The 16,372-nt window shown below is 50.8% G+C and overlaps 1 long non-coding RNA gene across 1 annotated transcript in view; it reads right to left on the bottom strand.

The window, feature by feature from the left end:
• Window positions 1-10,474: 10,474 nt before the first annotated feature.
• LOC138822442 (uncharacterized) overlaps window positions 10,475-16,372 on the bottom strand; it is a 77,289-nt gene continuing 71,391 nt past the window's right edge. Inside the window, exons 3-4 of the long non-coding RNA XR_011370459.1 lie at window positions 14,191-15,006; window positions 10,475-11,581 (exon numbers count right to left, since the gene is read on the bottom strand). This is a non-coding gene — a long non-coding RNA (uncharacterized lncRNA). The remainder of the gene's footprint in view (window positions 11,582-14,190; window positions 15,007-16,372) is intronic.

Raw genomic sequence — 16,372 nt, forward strand, 5'->3', positions numbered from 1 at the left:
GGTATAACCCATTTTCACTGTATTTGATTCTGGTGCCCTGCATCTTGTATATACAATTTTCTAATTTGGGGAGGGGAAGGGAAATAACAAAATGCTGAAACAAGGATACAGGTTGACCATTGTAACAATGAGACTCACAAGGCAGTATGCTGAGAATGAACTTTACAACTTCTGAGGGAGCCGGGGAGGTGGGGAGGGAAGGGATAGAAGGGGAAAAACAAAGGAGGGGGTAACAATGCTCAATAGGAAATGGACTCATTACCTTACTCATGTAACTGTAACCCCTCTGTATAGCATCTTGACAATTAAAAATTTAAAAATTTAAAAAATAAGAAAATTTTAAACAGAATCAGGAGTTTGTGCTGACTCAGTGGAGCAGGAAGGGCTCTTTCTGAGCTAAACGTGTCACCACCTCAGGTGGACATGATTTTCTAACAAGGTGTGTTCACTGCGCTAAAGGAGCTATCCCAGGCCAGGAAGATGTCCCCACCGTGGCAGACGCCCTGTCTGTGCCCTGCCTCTCTTTCTGCTGCATGCAGTGGTCCCTTCTCCTCAGAGACGGCCCCTCCCTCCTCCAGACACAACCTGCTCAGTCTGCAGCCAGAGGCTGTGCAGGGGCCGTGGCTCCTCTCATTCACGTTATAATTGAACGCCTGACGTGAGGTAGCTCCCATCTCTTGGAAACGCATAGAAGATCCACTTGTCCAGCAAGGAGACAGAGAGGTCACAGAGGTAAAGAGGCTCCGTTTTCTGGGGCTGCTCGTGGGCTGGGGGGGGAGTAGGGGTGCGGGGGGGGGGGGAAGAGGAGGGCGGCTGCCCAAACAGGGTTATTGCAACCCAAGCTGGAACCCAGCTGAAAAGGGGAACATCTGCGCACAGCCATCGAGGTGGCTGGTTTCACAGCTAACCACACCAGCCTCAGAGGTGAGGAAGCCCGAAAGCGAGAGCCCGGCTTCCACTCGGAGAATTTCCCGAATACCTGCTCCGAAATGTGCCTCCCAGGGCGTGTCAGCGGACACCTCCTCTCCCACGGGTCCGAACACACTCAGGCAGGGGGACAGGAAGCCAGGGCCGTCCTTCCCTGCAGATCACCCTCCTACCTACCCAGGTCTCCTGAACGGACACCTGGAGTCCCTGCGTCCTTTCTCCAGGCCTCCCCCTCCCCCACACACATGCAATCCCCCTTGCTTCTGCGTCCCTAATATTCTTCAGATGAACCACCCCTTAACCCAGACGTGCTTGTAGTCCTTGGGGTGCTGATGACCCAGTCCCAGAGGTGGAAGTGGGTCCTACCCGTGCCTCCTGAACCAGAGCCCCTTCCTCTCACTGACCATGCCTCCTTCAGGGGTGGCGTCTGTGCCGGTGACGCCAGCGGCGGCTGCCTGCACTGCCAGGAGCCTGAGGGACAGCAGAGCTCTTTCTGCTATAACGTTTATCAGATGTTTATCCGGTGCCTGTGAGACAGAAATGCCCCATGAACTGAGCCCTCTAAAGAAAACTAGGACACAAGGGTTCTGGTTCTAGTCTGCTGCCAGCTCAAAGCGCAGCCTGAGACAGTCAGCGTTAGCTCTCTTTATCTCGGATTCTCCACTTGTAAAATGAGAGAAATTGGATTGGATGATCCCTGAGCCCCCTTCCATCTTCAGTAGCTCATGGGTCTCTGGGTATTTTTAAGTAATGTTGGAGGATAGTCAAAAAAAAAAAAACTATGCAAAGAGCCATATTCCAATGAGACAGAAGTTCTAAGATTACTGTGACAATCTTGTATCAGGCTACTAGGCAATTTCATGAAATTCATCACTAAGGAGTTTGTGCCAAGGCTGTCCTAAGGGAAGAAAATGCAGCAATCTTATAGGCTGGTTCTCCAGGACTTTGTTGTTATTTATGCTTTGGACTTTTCAGCAGGAAAGAATATCTACCTGTAGAATGTAGAATGGGCCATGCATTTTCACATGAACATTACAAACAAGGGCATTTATTCGGTAAGGCAATACAGTCCTGTGTGTATAAGCTTCTATACAAGGTAGCAAATGCAAAATGAATAGATGGTTCTGAGAATTTAATGTCTAAATCTGTTGCCATGTAGGCTTCTTCTGACCTCTTCCGGCTTCCTGTTTATGTCAGGGGTTCCTGCACTGGGGTCTTCACTACTGCCTGAATGTGATTCCTTCCTCACTCACTCCTTCAGGGCCCATATGCTTGCAATTTGGCCCCCAGAATGACACCTCTGAGGGGTGAGGGAGCCCCCACTATGAGGTCATTGGGGCCTCCACTCTCCAGGGACTAATGCCCACAGGTAGGGGTGGACTAGGTCTTCCAGGCCTGGACTGCTTACAGAAGAGCAGGCCGCTGTGCAGTGACCGCAGCCTTCTTCCCTCCCTCTCTTACCACCTCACTCACCACGACTCTTCTTCTGGTCCCACCACAGGTGACCTGCACACGTCCAGTCTGTGATGCCACCCACCAGGTTTCTAAGGGCCTCAAAAGAAAAGTCCAGCGCTCACACCTGTCATCCTAGCTACTCAGTGTGGCTGAGATCGAGGAGCACAGTTCAAAGCCAGCCTGGGCAGAAATGTCTGTGAGACTCCAATGAACCACCAGAAACCGGAAATGGAGCTGTGGCCCAAAGTGGTAGAGTGCTAGCCTTGAGCACAAAAGCTCAGGGACAGCACCCAGGTCCTGAGTTCAAGCCCCACAACCAACAAAAACAGAAAAGTCCAACAGACAGGCTACCCAAGCTTGGACTTTCAGCCTACAGTAGTGAACACAAGCACGAATCAGTAAGCCAACCCTCTTTAAATTCCATGATTCTTTGCCTCCATGAGTTATATCTCTCTCCCAAGAATGGTCTCTGTGAAATTCCTCTGCAAGTTAACAGAAAATGTCCATCTACAAATGCCCAATGCAGGTTCTAACACCTCCTCCCCACAGCCTAAACAAGAGGGAAAATGGCGCCCACACCCGCCCACAGTGGCTGTTTTCTCTTACCTTTGCCAACAAAGCCACTTCCCTGTCCTCCAGGCACCTCAAGATCCCACTGCTTCTCCCTTCTTGGCTTTCATTTCTCATACCTTGTCTTCAGCCACATCCTCTGTGCTAGAAACAGCTCCCACTTCCTGCTGGCCCAGCACCTTCTGAGCACTTCCCCTCCTCTCGGTGCTGGCTCCCGGGCAGTTGCAACACCTGCATCTCCAGGGCTGGCTTCTGACCCATGCTGCCCACCCAGCTTGGGAAACGGACAGCTGCAGGGGGTTCCCTCTGGAACAGTGTGCTACAGGCAGGGCCCCTGTGGTGGCCCCATGTCCAGTGTGGGGCAGAACAGAGCCTCTTTTGCTTAGTTCCACTTCTAAGCAGGTGAGTCCCTGCGAGCCAGAGCCTCACACTCCAGACCAAAAGCTCTTCCCAAAGCACAGCATCCATTGGCTACATAGCTCCACCGGCCCTAGGCAGATAGATCTCCCAGTGGCCAACACCTGAGCTTCCTGAACTCTCACCTCGCCAGGTGTCACCAGGTGGGGATGTGTGAAGTGATGAGCTGAGGCGAGGGGTGGCGCAGGGCACGGCTGAGGGGCTGTGGAAGCTGCCCACCCGCGAAGCAGTGCCTGGGCATTAGGGAAGGCCCAGAGCAAGGCCCTTCCTCACCTCCCCCGGGAGGGCACCATGAGGGAGGGGACCTTGTGACCTGAAGAGGTTCATTCCCTTCTTTGGGCCCTTGTTTTCTCATCTGTAAAATGAAATGAACAACATTCACCCAAATAAAGGCTCCTGGGAATTGAAAGGCGACGGTGTGGGTGAAGCCCCGGGCACCCGGTAGATGTTCGATTTGGTGAGGACTCAAAACGAGAATGATTTAGAATCAGAAAACTCCGACTGGCCTCCTTAGAATACCCATTGTGCAGGTGTACCCACAGACCCAGTACACAAGACTCCTTTCCCTCGTTCTCACCCACAAAATCACCCTTGGACTCTGAGGACCCCTAAAGAATTTCCGGACAGATTTGGAGCATTTCTGAAAGGATGTCACCGTGCTTAGCTTCCCCTTGATTTCCAGAATCGGGACCCAAAGAGCCACCTGCAAAAGCCTGAGCAGTGTGCAAGGTGCTAACACATTGTTCGCAGCTGGCTTCCCCCTGGCTTCCACGCCGCCCCCTCCAGCAGGCCTCCTCCAGTGGTCTCCATGGCAGCCCTCGAAGTCCTGGTCATCTGAACTCCCGTCCCCAAAGCCCAGCTCCTCCTAGGACACCCCCACCCCTCTGCCCTCGGCCAAGGTCCCTGAACAAAGGTGATTTTGGAATGGCTTTCTGGGCTGTGAGGTGAGGACATTGTTCCTGAAACCAGGTGCAGCTGACATGACGAATACTTCCCCTTAACGGTTGGGGCTTTATCTAAGGAGGAATCACAGGTCTGAGGCACATGAGCATAATAAGATGGACTGAAAGGAGGAAGAGCGTTACCCAGGCCGGCAGACTGTGAGCAAACTCTGTAGACACGTGAGCCCAGGACTTCCTATTTGGCTCCACAAGTGGCCCAAGCTCCTAACATCGCTCCAACGGCAGCGACTTCTTGTCAGAACTTGAGAAAACACTTCCCTAAAATCAGCTGAGCCCAAGCAGAGTCGCGGCTGTCACCCGCTAGCTGTTGGGACTGTGCAGAAGCCTTTTTCCATATTCAAAGAGGTTGTTTCAAGTACATTTAAACAGGAAAAGGCAACGAGGGAAAATCGCACACTATATCTGGCGGCTACAGGAGCGGGGCGAGGGGAGGGGGCCGGAGCTTTCCCAGAGTTCCCCGCCAGACAAAAGACAATGCCAAGCGTTGAAGCTAAAAGAGGACACAATGCCCTTTTCATTCTGCATCAAGGGCAAGTGCTTCTGGCTGGCGCCGACATTTGCCAACCCCTCACCTGGAACTCTCTCCAGGGATGTAGAAGCCATTTCCAGGCGCTCAAAAGACTCCTGAAAATGGCTTTAGAAGTAAGGCTCACCTTGTGCAAAGAGAGCAGTCTGGCCTCATTACTCCTGTTAGTGAGAAAGGGGAATGTCCCACGAAGGACGCCAACAATAAACTGAATTCATAACTCTCACACCAAGGAGCAGATCTGCACTTCATTCATTCACCCAGCATTGATTAAGCCATTACCCAGCAGGCCTTGTGGGAGCTACAGGAGGGCAGGCACTAGGAATAACTGGGAGGCGTGCCCTGGAGGGAGCCTATTCCTCACCTTGAAGGTCAAGGCCAGGAGAGAGGTGAGGCTTCACTGGGTGGAGAAAGAGACACTGGATATTCAGAAATGTGAGTTCTAGCCACAGCGAGAGGCGAGTCTTTGAGTTCTTGATGCCTTACGAGGCCTCCTGTCCAACACTGCAGGGCAGTGCAAATGCGAATGAAAAAGATGTGGGAAAAGTTCTTATACTCTCTCTGAGCTTGCTTGCTCAGCTGGTACTCTACCACTTGAGCCATGTTCCATTTCAGCTTTTTGCTATTTTGGAGATGGAGTCTCTTGGTGTTTTCTACTCTACCTGTCTTCAAACCTCAATCTTCTGATCTCAGCCTCCTTGGTAGCTAGGAATACAAACGTGAGTTCCTGACACACAACTTTTAAGGAAGGTGCTGTTCCACGTTAACTCAACTCTTTGATGCAAATCAACATGAGTCTCCCTAGCACCTTTTCTATTACGGATTAGTCAACTGCTATTTTTAAAAGAAAAAAAAACCCAACAACCTATTTCTTTAAAGATCTTCAAATGGATTTCTGTGTTTTAATCCATTAAGGTGTGTCTACTGAGCCACACATCAGCCACCACAGATGCCATATCCTGTTTGACATCTATAAATACATCTTCAAAAGTGCAACTCAGCTAGAGTCTATCAGTGCTGTGCATCTTCTGGCTTCCTTTTCCATTTCTCGTGGTTTGGCACCCAATAAGTAGGTGTCATTTTTTTTTCCTTCAGGAAAAAGACAGCCAATATGTTTCTCTGGGATTTTATCTTCTTTGTTTTTTTATCTTCTTTGTAAGAAACTTGACTTTTGGTAAAAATCAGAAACAATGGCATTCAGCAAGAGACGTAAAACGCTATCCAGGGAGGAATGGGGCTTCTCCACCCCCTGTTAAGTGGATTTACAAGCTAATATGGACATTTTTCACATGTATGGTTCTTCCAGTGGTGACAGACTGGAGCAAACATTTGTCCAGTGGGTCCAAAAAAAGAATCAATGAGAGTCCGGCAGAATCCGCCCTGCGTCTGCGCTTCTACACGCACGAGCCTCCTGCAAGCCTCAGGCGGGTGACCCAGGCTCTGAAGGACAGCTGGCCCCCAGCTCTTCTCCCGTCCTATCCCAGCTACTCCTGGACCCTCCTCCTCTCCTTAAAGGGGACAAAGGGAAAGAATGCCAAGACGAGTGGCGCATTCGATGCCCGAGAATGTTTGCCACTTATAGCTGTTTCGTTTCCTGCCTGATACCACAAAGAAGCTTTTCATTAGGTTAGCTTTGCTTTGCTCCGTGCCACGAGGCCTCTGGTTCATTTTGTTCACGGTTTGTCTCCAGGACTAGGTTACATGATCATGGAATGCTTGAGTTCTATTGCTGACAATTGTGCTTCCAGTCAGTGAATTTAGAGGAATTGGTCAGGGGGTGTCCCGGGGAGGGCAGGGGAGGGGGGCGAGGAGGGGCCCCCGCAGGGGTGAGGGCCAGCCTCTGTCTGGGGAGAGCCAGCCCCAGGCTCTGGAGGGACCAGGACGCATCAGGGCCTCCAGGGCAGGGGCTGCCTTGCTGGGCACAGGCCCTTGCTTTCTGAGCCCTGAGGCTGGGGCAGACTTTCCCCAACCATGACCGGACCGCCCCCCCCCCAAAAAAAAAACAATCAGGAACTGCTTTGAGATCCAGGATAGTTCCCCAAACAGGGGGTGGGGCGGGGGGTAGACAAACAGAGCACGGCACACATCACCCAACTGCAGCGCTACTGCAAAACTCCAAGTCCTCCTGTGATTCGGCATCTAGCTCAACATAATCACAGATGCTGCCCCTTACACGACCAGAGCTCCGCCCCAGTTACTCCAAGCTCTGCGTCGCCCTGCTCCTTGAATCTGCACCTCAAGCCACCGCTGTCTCTGTACAGAAGAGGCTGAGTGACTCCATCTGGGTCACTGTGAACACAGCCACACCCAAGGCAAGGGGGTGGAAGCCAATGTTCCCAGCACCCACACACACTTCCCCCACCCTCCAAGGCCCACCTCCACCCACTTCTGCGTAAAAAAGACCCATTCGTTCCTATTGGTGTGGGTGAATTCACTCATTCATCCATTCATTCATTCAGGAAGTACTTAGGTACTTAGTATTTGGGGCCTCCTCCTCTGCAGACACTGAGGATGAAGGGCAGATGGCTCCTCTGGAACCGTGTACTCTAACACAGTACTCTCCACCATGTGGCTACATCCCTGAAAATGTCCATCTGTGTTGAGACATGCAGAGTAGAAAATGCACACCTGATCTCAAAGGTTTCATACAAAGAGTATAAGACATCACAATAGTGGGTGTTTTGATCACATGTTGAAATTATATGTTCAATATATTAAATGGACTAAAATATAGCTCTTAACTTCTTTTTGCAGGGGGGGGAGGGGGGTCCGGTTGTGGGGCCTGAACTCTGAGCCTGGGCGCTGTCCCTCAGCTCTTCAGCTCAAGGCTAGCGCTCTACCACCTGAGCCTCAGCGCCACTTCCGGCTTTTTTCTTTTTGCTTATGTGGTGCTGAGGAATCGAACCCAGGGCGTCAGGCATGCAAGGCAAGCGCTCTACCACTGAGCCACCTTCCCAGCCCAACTCTTAACTTTTTAAAAAAATCTTCTTAGAAATGGTGACCGGTGCTGGAGACTCACACCTACAATCCTGGCTCTTCAGGCTACTCCTGGAGATCGTGCTTAAGCCAGCCTGGAAGAAAGTCCATGCGACTCTCATCTCCAGTTAGCCAGCAACAAGCCAAAAGCAGAGCTGTGCCGGCTCACATGGTAGAACACCCTTAACAAAGAAAGCTAAAGGAGAGCATGAGCCCTGGGTTCAAGCCCCATTACAAAAAAAAAAAGTGGCTGCTAGATAACTTTAAGTTAGATTTCTACCAGACAGCACCGCTCCAAAGACACACTGAAGACATACACTACTCCAAAGATACACACAGGAGAGCAAACGGTCCCCGTGTCACGGGCAGGCACAGAAGGAACAGGGCGAAGGCACACAGGTTATGAGAAGCAGGTGATGGGACCTGGCAGGAAGAGCACTGGAGCGAGGGTCAAGCGTGCCTGGTTAGTGGTCTGGGGCAGCAGGCAGACCATCAGCCACCACCACGGTCCCCCCACCCCGGCAGTCATGGGGACTGGACCGGCAAGAGAGCAAGTGTGGGCCAGCATCACTGCAGACGAGAGCTGCCCTGGTATCACCTTGATCTGAGCTTTCTTTGTACCCAAAAGGTTTCCAGACTCAAACCTCCTTTCTTGACCTTCCAGAAGAGGGTCTGGAGTCCCTCCAGCTTTTCTCCCCTGCCTATCACCTCAAACAACCCCACTACCCAAAACTGCTTTGCGAATTGTGAGACACACTATTCGTTACTGACCTACTGTCTGCTCCTCTTGTTTCCTCCTTCTCCTCTTCCTCCTCTTCCTCCTCCTTTCTGTGGTACTGGGGACTGAGTCAGGGCTTCGCACATGCTAAGCAAGTGTTCTACTACTTGAGCTACACTTTCAGCCCTTTTATTTTTACTTTTTATTTGTATTTTTGCCAGTCCTGGGGCTTGAACACTAGGCCTGAGCACTGTCCCTTAGCTTCTCTTGGCTCAAGGTGAGTGCCCTACCACTCCAGCCACAGCACCACCTCTGGTTCTGTGAGTAGTTTATTGGAGATAACAGTCTCACAGACTATCCTGCCTGGGCTGGCTTTGAACTGCCATGGTCAGATCTCAGCCTCCTGAGTAGCTAGAATTACTGGCATAAGCCACCAGCACCTAGCTAGACCTTTCTTTTTTTTTTTCTTTTTTTTTTCTTTTTTTGGATTTTCTTCTTTTTTTTTTAATTTATTTTTTTTTTGTGAACATACTGTACAGAGGGGTTACAATTACATGGGCAAGATAATGAGTTCATTTCTTATCAAGCATTGCAGCCTCCTCCTTTATTTATAGACCTTGATTTTTGAGACAGAATCTGGCTGTTAGCTTTGCCAAGACTGGCCTCAAACTCCCAATCCTCCTGGCACAGCCTCCCAAGTCCTTGGGCCTATAGGTGTGCACTACATCGGGCTCTCCCTGGTTTCCTGCTGGAAGAATCCAGCTGCAGTCTGAGCAGTCATGAGTCCAACCCTAGTGAGAGACACAGTCAGTCTACCACGGTCCTGACAATCTGGCTCCCGACTCCCAGCGTTTCCGGGGAGAGGGACCGTCTCTCACCCAGTTCTGCCTCAGAGGACACAGCTTTGGAGCCCAGAAAGCTTTATTTCCTTGACAAAATGGGGAGCACAGAGTTGAACGCGAGGCTGCGGAACACAAGCTGTGACAGTGTGCTGCCCCTGTGAGAGTCAGGGCTGTTCCAAGGGACCGGGACACAGGAACACACAGGTGCGGAGAAACCCGCACCTCAACACATGGCTTCCAAAGCCACACTCCGCTCACCGAAGAGAAAAGCAGGGGCTGTGCCCTGGACTGCGTCTCCCTGAAGCTGCCGGAGGAGCGGCATTGGGGTGGAACAGCAGCTGCAGTGAAAGTGCACAACGGAGAGCCTTGGCGCTTTGTACCTCACAGCTGTGTGTGTGCGCACGCGTTATGTGTGTATGTGTGTTATATATGTAGATCTGTGTGCATGCACGGATGTGTAAGGATCCTGCATGGAGTGAATGCACGTCCGTTCCTTCTGTGAGACTCAGCCACTGCAGTTGCCAGGGAGCCTGGGAGGTCTGGCCTGACCGTGTCCAGAAGAAAAGGAAACTCTTGGCACAAAATGGCGACGTGAAGTGCTGCGTTCACAATCGCACCATGACCTTCCCAACGACAGCTCCAGAGCGTGAAGCCAAGCACGGAACCTTCCAGCGTGGAGTGCCACCCAACTGCACAGCGCTGAACAGAAGGGGTGCTCACTGGGTGGTAGGTGACACCCTCTCCTGAACCCCTGACCCCCACGGTACCCACACCCCACACCACCTAAGTTCCTATGGGAATTCTATACTTCATGTTATCTTTGAGGTCAGGAGCCACAGAGCAACCTTGAGTATATGCCAGCTTTTTTAGTAGCCACAAACTCACATTGACTCCAAGGGCTCAGGGAAATAATTTCACAGTGGAGGGGTGTGGGGGGAGTCTGCAGATTTGAAAGTTTGATGTGGCTTTGACAAAAGCACTAAAATCCATTTAGCAAATCAGGTTAAATTTGTGGCCTGCTTCCCCCGACAAACTCTCCAAAAAGCGCAGCTTAACGACTCCATGAACAGTTGCCTCTTTATTGGATGATCGTAGAAAACGCGCACAGAATCACTCTCGGCTGAAATGGAGAGCTCTTTGGCAGCACCTGAACGGAGCTCGTTCTTGTATTTTAAAACAATTTGCACTTGGCCTTGTGCTGTGCCGCTCATGCCCACATGGCCCTGGGGGTCCCCGGGCAGGATTGTCCTGAACCCCACAGCCAGGATGGCCCATCACCCGTATGTCCTCCTCTCCAGCCAGGCCACCCAACAGCAGCAGGACTCCACTCCTGAAAAGGGCACCTGGCTCCTCCTGGTGTGCACCTGGCATCTTCTGAGCGTTTGAGTCCAGTAGGAGGAATCAGAGGCAAAAGGCAGTTGTGGACCACATCAGGTAAACACCTCCGGGCATTTTCCTTCATCCATTGCAGGATGATGAGGATAGTGATGATGATGATGATGATGATGATGATGATGATGATGATGATGATGATGATGATGATGATGATGATAGCTTTCCTCCCAACATTTTTGTTCTCTTGTTGTGGAAAGTGAGATTCAATTTGCAACTGTTTATTGACTTCTCTGCCCCTCGAGCCTGCTTAGACTGTGGTCCATAAAGAGGGACACAGCTTGGCCCCATGGCTGGGAGAAGGTGGGTATAGAGGACCTGCCCGGCAGCCTCCTCCACATCTGCTGCGATGAGAAAGGAGCAGAGAGGCTGCGCTTGCTCTCTTGGTCTCACAGCCAACATGGCACTGGCTAAGTAAGGGATTCCAATTGTGTCCATAAATTACTCAAGACTCTGACAAGTGAGTGTTGAAAATAATCTTGAGTCCTTCATGAGGCGGACTGGTGCATGTGTGCACACACGCACGCGCGCACGCACACACTTCATGTACTCACACACTAGTTTAACTTTATGTGACACGTGATCGCATGATTCACTTTCCCACTGACTCTCTGGACACCTACCATGATATCCATATGTTTATACTTTTACCTATTGAAATTACAGTATTACAACTTTACCTCTAATATTGAAGCCCAGTATTACAGCATTCATGATTTCCTAGGTTATAAACCACTCTTCCAGGTGTTTTTAATGTGAGTTGCTTGGTCCAAGTTTAGTGGCTTTGAAATATTTTCTGCACATAAACACAAAAAAATGTTTTCTATTAGGACAATAAGTTTGTTCATTTCCAATTTTATGTCTATATGAATGAGAGAAATATTTTTGTGTGTGTGCATGCATGAGAGAGAGAGAGAGAGAGAGAGAGAGAGAGAGAGAGAGAGAGAGAGAGAGAGAGTACTGGGGTTTGATCTTGGGCCTTGGGCATTCTCCAAAGTTGTTTTTGTTTTGTGTTGTTTTTTGTAGGTTTTTTTGCTCAAGGCTGGCTCTCTACCGCCTGAGCCACAGGTCTACTCCTGGCTTTTTGCAGAGAGAAGAGTCTCAGGGACTTTCTGGCCTGGGGCTGGCTTTGAACCTTGATCCTCAGATCTCAGCCTCCTGAGTAGCTAGGATTGCAGGTGTGAGCCACTGGCACCTGATGAGATAAATTTTAAAAATGAAAATCCCTGAGCATAGACTTTTATGAGACTATCAATTTCCTGGGAATAAGCATCTGGGCGTTGGGTGCTGAGTGAGAGGTGCAGGCATTTCAAGGCTATGGATCGGTACGCGCCCGAGCAGGTGTCACCTCCTCATGTTGTCTCTCTCGGTCAGCTTGGTTTAGATTCATAGCGGCAGCAGGGCATTTCGGCCACAGGTCTGAGGTGTAAACAGCCGCATACACTTCCCCACACATACACAAAAGGAGCAGCTGTAATGAAGAGAGTCCCGGGGTATTTTGTATGGACACACAGGGAGTTGGGAGGGGACCAGAGAGCAACCTCTCCAACTAGCCATGCCTTCTTGCTGCACGGGGAAGAAGGGCCACAGACTGTTCCATGAACGCGTGGGGTACCCTCTGGGCCGCGGGTCTGCTTCCAGACTGGGGTCCGTGGAGGAAGGCCACTGGAAGGCCTGGCGTCCCAGCACTGCAGGATTGGAGGCCTGGGGAGATGGGGGGAGCGGGGACACCTGCTATGGAGGAGAGGATTACAGCAGCGAGACAGCGCTTGCTCCCGCTGGACAGAGGGCTTGGCTGAGGAGGAAGATGTCCCCCGGGGACCTGGCTCGAGGCTGGGAGGAGAAGCGGGGGCTCATGTTATCCCTCAGCTCCAGCCAACCTGTCCTGAGCCAACTGAAGACTGAAATCAGTTTTGGTGAGTTTTCCCTAAAATGTTTTTTAGCATTTAGTTATTTCTGTGTCTTCCTTGACCCCACGAGCCTCTGTGGGAGGGAGGGGCTGGTTGTCGCATCAGGCTCTCCTCGCTCTCCGCTTCAGATCCTACACCTCCCCACGGGCTGAGGGTTCGCAGAGAGGCCTAGCAAGCGTGTGAGTGTGGAGGCAAGGACACAGTATGACTTTAGCAAAACTAAGAACGTGCTTTAATGTGCACTTGCCTAAAAAGGCAATTGTTTAGGAAACTTGTGGGCTGAGTAACAGAAATTAGCAAAGGAAACCGTTTTTCCACGTTGTCAATGCATCGTAAGCTTACAAATCTGGAGTTCTATAACACAGACAGAGTCTAATCAACATTTCAATTCATGAAGATCAGAAATAAGGACGCAGCTTTTCTCCAAAGTGTGAGGCTTAACAATGTGAGTTAAAGTCCAAACAAGTCAGGTGGCTCGCGCAGGTAATACTAACCACTCAGGATGCTGAGACCTGAGCATCAGCCCGGGCAACAAAGTCAGTGAGACTCTTATCTTCCATTAACCACCAAAGAGCCAGAAGTGTAGCTGTGCCTGCAGTGGTAAAGCATTAACTTAAGAGTGCCGAGGCTCTGAGTTCAACTGCTCGTGCTGGCATAAAGTAAAGAAGGCAAAATAACCAACATCCCAGAGCCAAAATTCATATATAGTCATCTAATTGTTTTTACCTCTTTACAAACATCAGTCAATGGATGCCCTATGGCCATCACCTAGTCTCCAACAATCCAATAATAACAGCTACTTACTGTCAAGTACTTACTTGCATATCTAAACATATTTAATGCTTGCTCCTCCTCTACAATGTGGTTTTTTCTTCATGCGGGTGTAAGAACACTTAATGAGAATACTAAACAAAGGTCCGCCTGTACGCTAAATTACTGTTGACCATCAATGCCATACGCAGCTCACCAGAGATTATTCTCTTTGCTCAAGTGAAATTTTCTGCCCGTTGATTAATAGCTCATTCCCACCCCCCCCCTCTGCCTCCTAACCAACTACCATCCCACACTTGGACTCCACATGTCTGACTGCTTTAGATGTCCCATATGGTGAAATACTGCTGCGTTTGTCTTCTGTGACCGGCTTGTTTTTCTTAATGATGTTAAAGCTATCCATATGATCATATATTACAGAATTACCTTCCTTATATAGGTTGAATAACAGTCCATTATATGTACATACCACATTTTCCTTATGTATCCATCTGTCAACGAACAGGTTGTTTCCTTAGTTATGGGGGGAAATTACTGAATAAAATGCAGAAATTTTATTAAACCCATTTTAACAATGAGTCAGCTGAGATTTGGTGAAGTCAAGAAACTCTCAGATACAAGTATGTGGTAACCTACTCTAGCCAGGTCCTGGCTGGCTTCAACTCTCACATGCATCTAAACCAGATGTCCACAGAGCATTTGCCATCACAAGGTGACAACTTACCGGGACAGATCGTCCTTGGTGCTTCGCGTGTGGGCTCTGGAAGCCACTGACCTCGCGTAGGAGAGCGCCGCCACTTCCCCAGCAGGGAAAGCTGAGGGAGTCATCCCAGACCAGGCTGTTTGTCCTATTCCTGAAGCCCATTAGAACTCGCAGAGCCCCTGGGAGGCTGGGGCCTGGGCCTCCCCGGCACCATCCCTTTGGTGCAGGGTGGAGCCGCTGCCTGGCATGGCCTCTTTCATACTTGCCAAATCATTAGTTCGTACCAGACTCTCTGTCCTTTCCGACAGCAACGACCAGGGGGCTGCTAGACCTCCAGGGGCTTCTGAACCAGTGGGATCTGATACATGAGTGGACTTTTCTGACTGGGTTGGAGAGCCAGGGAGGCTCAGGGCTGGAGGTCTGGGCCAGTGCCCCTGTGGGAAGGGAGCGGGGATTGGCAGAAAAAGCAGTGCTCATGATGAGTGGAACTGGGCAAGACACAAAGGGAGAAGAACTCGGCCGCTGGGGTATCTGCTCCTCTCGGGTGCCAGGCAGGTCAGATATCAAAACACACCTCGCAACGGGAAAGCGGGGTGGCCTCTGCTCGCGGCTAGTCTGTCCTGGCCCTGCGGGCAGCCCAGAAGCAGCCTGCCTCGGGGGAGCTCCATCAGGCGGGACTCGAGAAGTTCAATTTTCACTTCACTCTTAAAAGCAAAATGAGGATCTGATGAGAAACTGTTCAACCTTCGTCACCATCATTGGGAAAGTAGCCCAGCAAGGGTAGGAGGGTCCAGACAGCCTCAGACAAGTGTGGCGGGTCAGCCTCGTGTCCCATTCCTGGGGAGAGAGAGGCACTTGGAGCCACGCAGCAGGGGTCCTCGGAGCCCCCTTCCTGTACCCCAGCTCCCACCATGGGAGCCACAGGACACCACCCACCCCGTTTCTCCAGGCCCAAGTCCATCACCTGCCTTTCAATTCCCGTGTCTCAGCAAGTCCCCAAGGTAAGCTCGGCTAGGCTCATCAGAATCCTGCGCACTGGATGTTGAGACTACAGGAATTGAGAAGTAGGTCACCGTGGGCCGGGAAGGTCGCCCTGTGGTTTCATCTAACTAGGTTGCTGGAAAGCCCCCAGGCCCACAGCCATCCCTGAGTCACCATCTCACCACGAAATGACTGATTTCCAGGGTCGGAAATTCGGTGTTTCATGAATAAAGCACCATGGGCCTTTCACGCGTCACCATGTGTGCTGGGCACTGGTAGCTCAGCTGAGTGGCCTTCTGCTGCTACCCTGGCTCCAACCCCGGCTCCCACCCAGGCCCTGAGGGAGCCGTATATCCAGGGGAGGGCGGGGCCCAGGCCACGCTGGGAGATTGGTCAGAGGGACAAAGGCTTGCCCAGCCAAGCATACAAAAGAGGAGGGAGAAGCTGAGTTCAGCATGGTCCAGAACGATCGAGGCCCTCACATGAAGTCTGCTGTGTGCTCTGCTGGGAACCAGATGTGCGTGTTGCTTTACCTTCATAGCTCCTCAATGTAGAAACTGTCTATACATGTTCTGCAGATGGAGAAACTGAGATACAAAGCAGTTCAGGCCACAGAGCTTGAAAACGCCACCTGAGGCCATCTAGTGCTAGAGTCTCTCATTGATCGCTGCTAGACATACCCAGCCCTCAGTGACGGCTTCAACAGCTGCGTGAGTGGCCATGCTGGTCACACACAAGGAGGGTGCCAGAGCAAAGGCCTGGGCAGGCACAGGCAGAACACCTGGGCGGTGCTGCCCAAGAGTCTTCTGCAATATATTCTAGAATGATCTGCCATTCTGAACTGTCCAATAGAAGAGCCATGAGCACATCTGCTAATATGCCCTTGACATATGTGAATGTTGGGTTTTTTTTTCCATCTTCAGGAAGTTGCATTTGAATTGCCACATGTAGGCACTGACTAGCATGCTGACCAGCATGGTGAGGTTGCTAGGCTCACAGACATCAAGTTTTGTAACCGCTGTTCAAGAAGCCACTGGACTAGAACATGATGAGAATAAACAGAGACTTCCAATTAGTAGCACCACCTCCAGATAGGAGGAGGATATGGCCACTGGATTTGAGTAGAGCAGGCCATAGGTGACATCAGAGACATGCATGAGAGTCTCCACCCTCTCGGAGAATGAGGGAAGGGGTGGAGGAGGGGTCATGCACTTTTACCAAG

The sequence above is a fragment of the Dipodomys merriami genome, unplaced genomic scaffold (assembly GCF_024711535.1).
Source record: "Dipodomys merriami isolate MVZ:Mamm:240054 unplaced genomic scaffold, mDipMer1.0.p SCAF_110, whole genome shotgun sequence".
NCBI lineage: Eukaryota > Metazoa > Chordata > Mammalia > Rodentia > Heteromyidae > Dipodomys > Dipodomys merriami.